Source organism: Athene cunicularia, assembly GCF_003259725.1.
Source record: "Athene cunicularia isolate RWA chromosome 1 unlocalized genomic scaffold, athCun1 chr1_part1, whole genome shotgun sequence".
Taxonomy (NCBI): domain Eukaryota; kingdom Metazoa; phylum Chordata; class Aves; order Strigiformes; family Strigidae; genus Athene; species Athene cunicularia.
In genome coordinates, this window is record NW_020799091.1 from 9,805,207 (window position 1) to 9,813,096 (window position 7,890).

Sequence of the window (7,890 nt, forward strand, 5' to 3'; positions counted from 1 at the left end):
ATCAGGCTGGTTGTGTAGACGAGTGGCTGACAAGGACCAGAATGAGAATGTCACATTATACCACTCCGACCACAACAGAGGATCCTGAGAGGGAGTTGTGCTTCTGAATGGTGTTACTGAAACCTACTGTCCTCATCATAAAAGCAGTTGCACTGGTACAGACCAAGGGCATAGCTAGCCTCATATTCTGTCTTTAACTGTAAATGTAAAGAGGCACTCAGGAAAAAAACAAACAAACAAAACACCCCAAAACCAACAAAACAGAGCAACCCTATATGATACTTCTGTATTATCTCAACTTGTGATTCTTTCCAGCTCAAAGTATTGTTTAGTAACCTTCAACTGATGCCTCTTTCAAGTACTTTTCCAGCCTTCCCTTAAATACAGGTAAAATTTTTGCATCTCCAAGATCTGTTAAGGAGTTCCACAGGTTTACTACTTATCATATTTTTTTGCTTTGAATTTGTCTAGCTTTACTTAATAGCTCTAGCTCTTCTATTGGCTCTAAGCCACCTGTACCAGTATGGCACTATGGTGTCATTTTAGAGCAGTGCACTGGACATGTGCTGTTATTTTTTTCCAGTGCATGCCTAATAGAGGTGGCATTATTTAATAGAGAAGAACAAGGCTTATGGACCTAGAGTGTTCTTCCTAATCTATGTCTTGGGGGAGTCCCTGCACCTGCCTATTTCTGTTTCTCACCTGTTATATCATTAAACGGATTTTTTTTTTTTTTTCTTTGAAACATACAGATCAAGAGCACTCTACAATCTAAGTCGTAACCTGTGTATTCTGGTTCTAGGGTGAAATTCTTGAACATAACCTAGAAAGAGACAATCAGGCTAACCCCAGAAGAGCAGCAAGGCTGGTGAGTAGGGCACTCTTTTGGGACTATGGGAGATATAGGCTCAAGTCCTTTCTCAAAGAAAGGCTCTTCTACATGGAGGTGTCCTAACCTCTAGGTGATAGTGAATTCTCCAGAAGAGCTTGTCTTGCCTCTTCTGCTTTCCCTTTTCCCTGTGAAAACAACCAGTACCAGGAAAGCTCCTGCAATCTCGGAAAGCATCAGAAGCCCAGAAAAGTATTTATCACCCCATAAACGTACTATCTGATTAGCGATCAGGGTTTTGCTCTGGAAGAACCGACCATTTGCTTTTGCCGTCTGCCCTGCTAGACGGTGCGATGTATTGTCCCCGTGTGGCTGGAGCACTAGGTGACACTAGAGAGTCACCACTGTCCCTGCTCGGACCACAGGCAGCCACAAAAGAGCAAAATTATACACCTAGGAGTTACAAATCTCAAACTTTTACTAAGTTTTTAACAGCACAGCACCGTTAAAACTATGTTAAATGTTAAAACACATAGAAATATTTTTCTGCACCTGCAGTCCATTATGAAATCCATGGCAGCAAACTCACAGCAAGTACCAGTCCTCCCATATTTAAATAGCCACAGGGAGAAGAAACAGAAAAACTGGAGGCTTTTCTCACTGGATTATGTTCATATCTAGCTAACAAGCATGCCAAAATCGTTATCTCAAAAACATATTAATCAACAAGTGCGATTTAGGTGCCTTTTTTTCAGTAAAACTATGTTGACACCTGAGAGCTAAGGCCTATAAGCCTAAAATTCATCTCCTGCAAATGTAGCTTCCAGCACCAACTCAGCTGCAGACATAGGGCCAACAACCCAAGTCTGTCCCAGTCCAGCAGTCTGCAAGTCACTAAGACACAATCTCAAACTCGTTTTTGCATGCTGAAGTTTAGCAAATGTGACACACAACTACAAGAAGGACCAGAAGGAGGATCCAGGGGAATTACAGGCCTGTCAGTCTGACCTTGGTGCCAGGGAAGGTTATAGAATAGATCATATTGAGTGTCATTGCATGTCACATACAGGAAAACCAGGTTATCAGGCCCAGTCATGGGTTTATAAAAGGCAGGTCCTGCTTGACTAGCCTGATCTTCTATGGCAAGGTGACCTGCTTAGTAGATGAAGGAAAGGCTGTGGATGTTGTCTACTAGACTTTAGTAAAGCCTTTGACACCGTTTCCCACAGCGTTCTGGAGAATCTGGCTACTCATGGCTTGGACAGGCATAGTCTTCACTGGGTAAAAAACTGGCTGGATGGCTGAGCCCAAAGGTGAACAGGGTTAAATCCAGCTGGTGGCTGGTTACAAGTGGTGTTCCCCAGGGCTCAGTATTGGGGACTGTCTCTATCAGCTATCTGCATGAGGGGATGAAATACACCCTCAGTAAGTTTACAGGTGACACCAAGTTGGCTGGGAGTGTTGATCTGCTTGAGGGTAGGAAGGCTCTACAGAGAGACCTGGACAGGCTGGAGCCATGGGCTGAGGCCAATTGTATGAGGTTCAACAAGGCTCAGTGCCAGGTCCTGCACTTGGGTCACAACAACCCCATGCAACGCCAAAGGCTTGGGAAAGAGTGGCTGGAAAGCTGCCTGGTGGAAGAGGACCTGGGGCTGAACATGAGCCAGCAGTGTGCCCAGGTGACCAAGAAGGCCAACAGCATCCTGGCTTGTATCAGAAATAGTGTGGCCAGCAGGACTAGGGCAGTGACCGTCCCCCTGTACTTGGCACTAGTGAGGCTGTGCCTCAAATTCTGTGTCCAGTTTTGGGCCACTCACTACAGGAAAGTCATTGAGGTGCTGGAGCATGTCCACAGAAGGGCAGTGAAGCTGGTGAAGTTCTAGAGCACATGTCTTATGGGGAGATGCTGAGGGAACTGGGATTATTTAGTCTGGAGAAAAGGAGGCTGAGGGGAGACCTTGTCACTGTCTACATCTATCTGAAAGGAGGTTGTAGCGAGGTGGGTGTTGGTCTCTTCTCCCACGTAGCAATGATAGGACAAGAGGAAATGGCCTTGAGATGTGCCAGGGGAGATTAGATTGGATATTAGGAAACATTTTCTCACCAAAAAGGTTGTCAAGCATTGGAACAGGCTACCCAGGGAAATGGTTGAGTCACCATCCCTTGATGTACTTAAAAGATGTGTAGATGTGGTGCTTGGGGACATGGTTTAGTGGTGGACTTGCAGAGTTAGGTTAATGTTTGGACTTGATGTTCTTAAGGATCTTTTCCAACCTAAATGATTCTATGATTCTGCTCCAAGTGATGGCAGAGAATTTTCCTTACACATACCACAGGATAAGTATATCCACCAAATATTTTAAACAGTTTCATAGAACATGTTTCCTAAAAAGATTATCTGAACATTCTGTCAACCAATGACCAGCCTTAATTCAATGTTTATGTTATATTTTTGCTAGAGTCTCTGAAATATTGGTTTCTAGTGAAAATATATTTTCTGTGCCTTTCCATTACTTCAATGTCCGCAGTATATCCCATTAATATCTGAAATCATTAGACATAACTACAAAGGAGCATATCACTGCTTTTAAACTGTCCTATTCAAAGAAAACAAAATCCCATCTGGCATTTGTTTGGAGCATTATGTTAAACCTGCTGTTAGCAATACACTGTTGAACATTACACTAGATTAACATGTCTCAGTAAATCAAAGATTACCCTAGGTCTTGGCTTGTAGTGTCACAGGGATTTCAAATGTCAGTGTGTGAAAGACTTAATTCTCTGCTGCACCTGTTGCTGGTGTCCACTTCTGGTGGCTTCATTCCTACTGACATGAATAGAGTTTCATCTGAGCAGGTTTTATTTTTTTCTGATGGATTGTGAGTAAAAGGAGTTGACACAGGTGATTTTAAACAGATTTTTAAATTACCTATTCAAATAAAAAATCAAGAATTACAAGAGCTCAAATACTGTAAAACAATACTAATAAGTTGAAAGTAGTGACAAAAAAATAGTAGTGAGGAACTAAGAAGTGCCAGCCTTTCTCCAGGAGCATCTAACATCTCCCTGCATGCCATTTGAGCCATATTCACTGAGCCAGTCTGGAAGGAGAAACAAAATCCTACCCAGTACTTATATAGTTCTGCCTGCCCTCCTGGTGTCAGTTCTTCAGTCCCTCCAGAGTCATGTTTGTCTTCCCACATTAAAGATCAAACCCTAAGAAGAACCCCCACAACCAATCTGAAGGGAGCTGCAAGAATTATTGGAACTGAAGCCCAGTGGAAAATATGACAGGTCAGAAAATCTAGGTGTCACTGTGAGCATTAAGAACCAGCAATAATGTGGCCAGGGCTTTCATTTAAAAGCCACCACCTTACCTTGTTATGTAGTTCTTCCATAAAACATGCCAAAACTAACTCAAAATTTGGCAAAAACAATCAGGTGAGTAAGTACTAAGTATCCATGTGTACATGGGCTTACATATAATGAAGAAGCTCCAGGAGTGGGAACAGCTACACAGTTCCATCACAGTAATCATCTGTTTTGCCAAAATCCTGAACTCCGATCAGTAAAACCACTCATACCTTGCTCAGGTTTGCACTCAGGTGGGCACTTCAAATAATCTGCTGCTTAAAATGTCTGCCTAAGCAGATTGGTCCTTAGTTTCAGTCTAGGGCTATTCTTATACAACCAGGAGTGGAGACATACCACGTGAAGTCAGTTTTATACCAATTTGCTCTTAGTTGAATATGCTCCTGTTTTACCTGGTCCAGACCTTGAGACGCACTTTCATGAAGATTCGGTAGGATCTGGAGCCTGGAAATTATATTTAAGCCTGGTTCTCAAAAGATGATGTTGCACAAGAAATTTCAAGACAATACTTCATCAGAGCTGCATAGTTTCTATTAATAATTAGTAATTATAGACAAGGGGAGATTAAAGAGGGACAGTCTTCTTGACTGAAAGACTGATTACTTTCTTCAAGCTGTTATATATGCCTCTTCAATCTCTATGTTGGTCCTGACTCAAACAATAGATCCAATAAACCACTTGCTGTAGTGAATCCTGGCTAACATGCCTTGGGATTAATGCACTGCTATTTATAAAAGTTGTAGGAACTATGAAAGGAGTTGAGGCTTTGATTTTTGTTCTTTTACATTCAAATAGAATTCAAGTGCTTCATTTTTTTCATTGTTGTTAGTCTGGTTACAACGACCAAATGCTTTTAGTATTTCAAATTCTTATTAGTAAGAGGTATTTCTTTGATTAATGTTTCCTTTAAGTCTGTGTCAATTCTCTCATTAACTTCAGCAGTCATTAAGGAGCCCTAAAAGGCAGATAATTTACACTAATATATCTTATATCATATCATATTCTATCATATGATAGCATATAATATCATTAAAGTCAATAACATTAAGATTAAAACTATAACGATAACATTTTGTTTCCACAAATTGCTAGTAGCCAAAATCAAAAATTATAAGCCACCAGCAACTTCCCTACCAAACCTAGTATCAGGATCAAGGTTACATTTCTTAGAGAGAGGTGATTTCACAACTGAGGGATGATTTTGTATGCAAATGGCATATCACTTGCAGATATTTGGAATTATGATCGAGACTGGTTTTTTTTCCTTTCATGACTTACATGAAAGAACTGAAAGATTAAACTCACTTTGTGTATTTTGTGGACAATGTAAAAACTAGAGTAAAACCACATTTAGTGTTTATATAAAAGTAACTCACAGAATGGATGGCACCATGTGTTCCTGATTTCCCATGTCTTTGACTATAAGGCTGTCTAGAAACTGAGCCCAGATTCTGTCTTTATACATTGACTACAACAATAAAGCTATTGGAAGCCTTCCAGAACTCTCTTAAAGTTCATTTTGAGTACAGTCTAACTTCTTGGGGATGTCTGTTACTGTGAACTCTGCAGAGAAATGATTGGCTTCATTTTATAGAATGACAGGACTCATTTTATAGAATGACAGGACTCATTTACTTCATTAAAGTCAAGACCTTCCTTCTCTTCCTTTAGTACAGATAAATACCTACAGGTAGTTGTTTGTGATATCATTGAAAAAATCTAGTTCTTATCATTCTCATCCAGTAAAAAAAGGCTATTTAATTATAAACAGTACTAATTATTAGAGGGGATTTTAAGCCTTAAGCCCAAAGAAAAAGCTTTCCAGTTTACATTCCAACTGAAGACACAGTGAAGTAAGAAATCTGCAAGGGTAACTCTGAATTTTCCTGTAAGGTTAGGATATGGAAATGGAAGAATAAAATAGCTACCCTGAGTCATGGATCCTTAGTATTTAAAAAAATTTGCCAATACATTATAGTCATATTCATTCACTTTTTGCCTTACCTGTCCCTACTCTTACATTTGTCACTACAGAAGTTACCCAAGTTCAACAGTAAGAGAGGAGGGGAAAGAGAAAAATTCAACAGTCTGCACCACAGTCTGTGTAGGAACAATTTTCCTGTCTTGATGCTAGGCCTCTGTATGCTCAAGGAGACAAGAGTAATGGATGCAGAATAAGCGTACACAAGGACAAACACAACTAGCCAGGGGGAAATAGAGCTAAGAGGGCGATGTTTGTATTCAGTGTATAACTACTTGTTAAACAGATGTTTAGCAAACAAAACACCATCTGACAAAAAAATAAAATGCCATGATATATAATTTATCATTTTAGCCAGTTTGAAACCAAAGAAAGAAGCAAAACCTTTCAAAAATGGTTGGTGATTGCAATTGCTTCTGGTTTTGGTAGATATTAGAAGTTAATTGTCTTTTCAGATGGCAGATGCTTACCCCTTAAAAATCCTGACCTTACCGAAAAGTATATTCTGTGATTAAATTCCTACAGTATCAAGTCATATCAAGTTTACAAGAGATTGTGAAAGTTCCCTTTTTCCTGTTAATTCAGGTGACGAAACCAATATGCAAGAATACTTCATGAAATATTGATCTGGTTCTATGGCACACAAGGTCAATATCAGAACTTATTTTCTTTTTATGCACCCAAATATCAGTGTTTAAAACAGCACAGATGTGCATCTTTTTGAGTCCCTGGCTAGATATTTGACTTTTAGTAGCTACTGCTTGTAATTAAGGGGTCTTTCCATTCCAGTATGCAAATGAATTTCTCATAAATAAATATAAACTCTGTCTGGTGAAACTGTAATCTAGGAAAAAAATAATATCCAGTAAATTTTGGAAATAATGATCATTTCAATGAGATGAGCATTCTGTAGCTTCTATTTTGTTACAGACAGCAAAAATTTACCTCTTTGGGTATCTTATGAATGTAATTATAGTCACTCCAAATGCTGTGTCTTAAGTGTATCAAGGAAAGTTTACTTTTTCCAAGCACTTAAAAGCCATCTAAAACCTCTGATTTCTTAAAATGTTGATGATGTATTTTTTATGAATTACAAATTTTCTCTTTTTTTTTTTAGATTATTCATTGCAGTAATATAATATTGAACTTCATTCTGCAGTCAGCCACATAGAAAGAAAAAACACATTTGACCTTACTTTGCAGTGCACAGTGTGAACACTTGGCCTTGTAAACAGACATAAAAGTGACAAATCTCTTGATGCTTTTATAGATATTGCACCATATTTCTTCTGTGTTGTAAAGTGGAATATTATGTATTTGACAAGTTCACTGCTAACTGTGCTTATTCATTGGAGCTGAAATTTTCAGGAAGTCCTAAATTGCACACAAAATTTTGAAATTTTCTTGTCAAATGCACCTTACAGTAATTTTCCCAATATAATTGAAAGACCTGAATGCCCACTTGATTTAACTGAACAATTACTTTTTTGGTATAAACTGATGCTGGGAGGCCTTAGATATTAGATTGATTTTAGCACACATTTCCAGCTAAACACTATCTGTCTCAAAAAGGCATTTTAAAACTGAAAAAAGTCTTCCTTCCTTCCTTCCTTCCTTCCTTCCTTCCTTCCTTCCTACCTTCCTTCCTTCCTTCCTTCCTTCCTTCCTTCCTTCCTTCCTTCCTTCCTTCCTTCCTTCCTTCCTTCCT

General features: G+C 39.1%; 1 protein-coding gene across 1 annotated transcript in view; it reads left to right on the forward strand.

Moving 5' to 3' along the window:
• The first annotated feature begins 800 nt into the window (after nucleotides 1–800).
• Nucleotides 801–7,890, forward strand: part of MTNR1B (melatonin receptor 1B) — a 10,666-nt gene continuing 3,576 nt past the window's right edge. The window contains exon 1 of the mRNA XM_026849038.1: nucleotides 801–868. The gene's annotated coding sequence lies outside the window, so the exon portion shown is untranslated. The remainder of the gene's footprint in view (nucleotides 869–7,890) is intronic.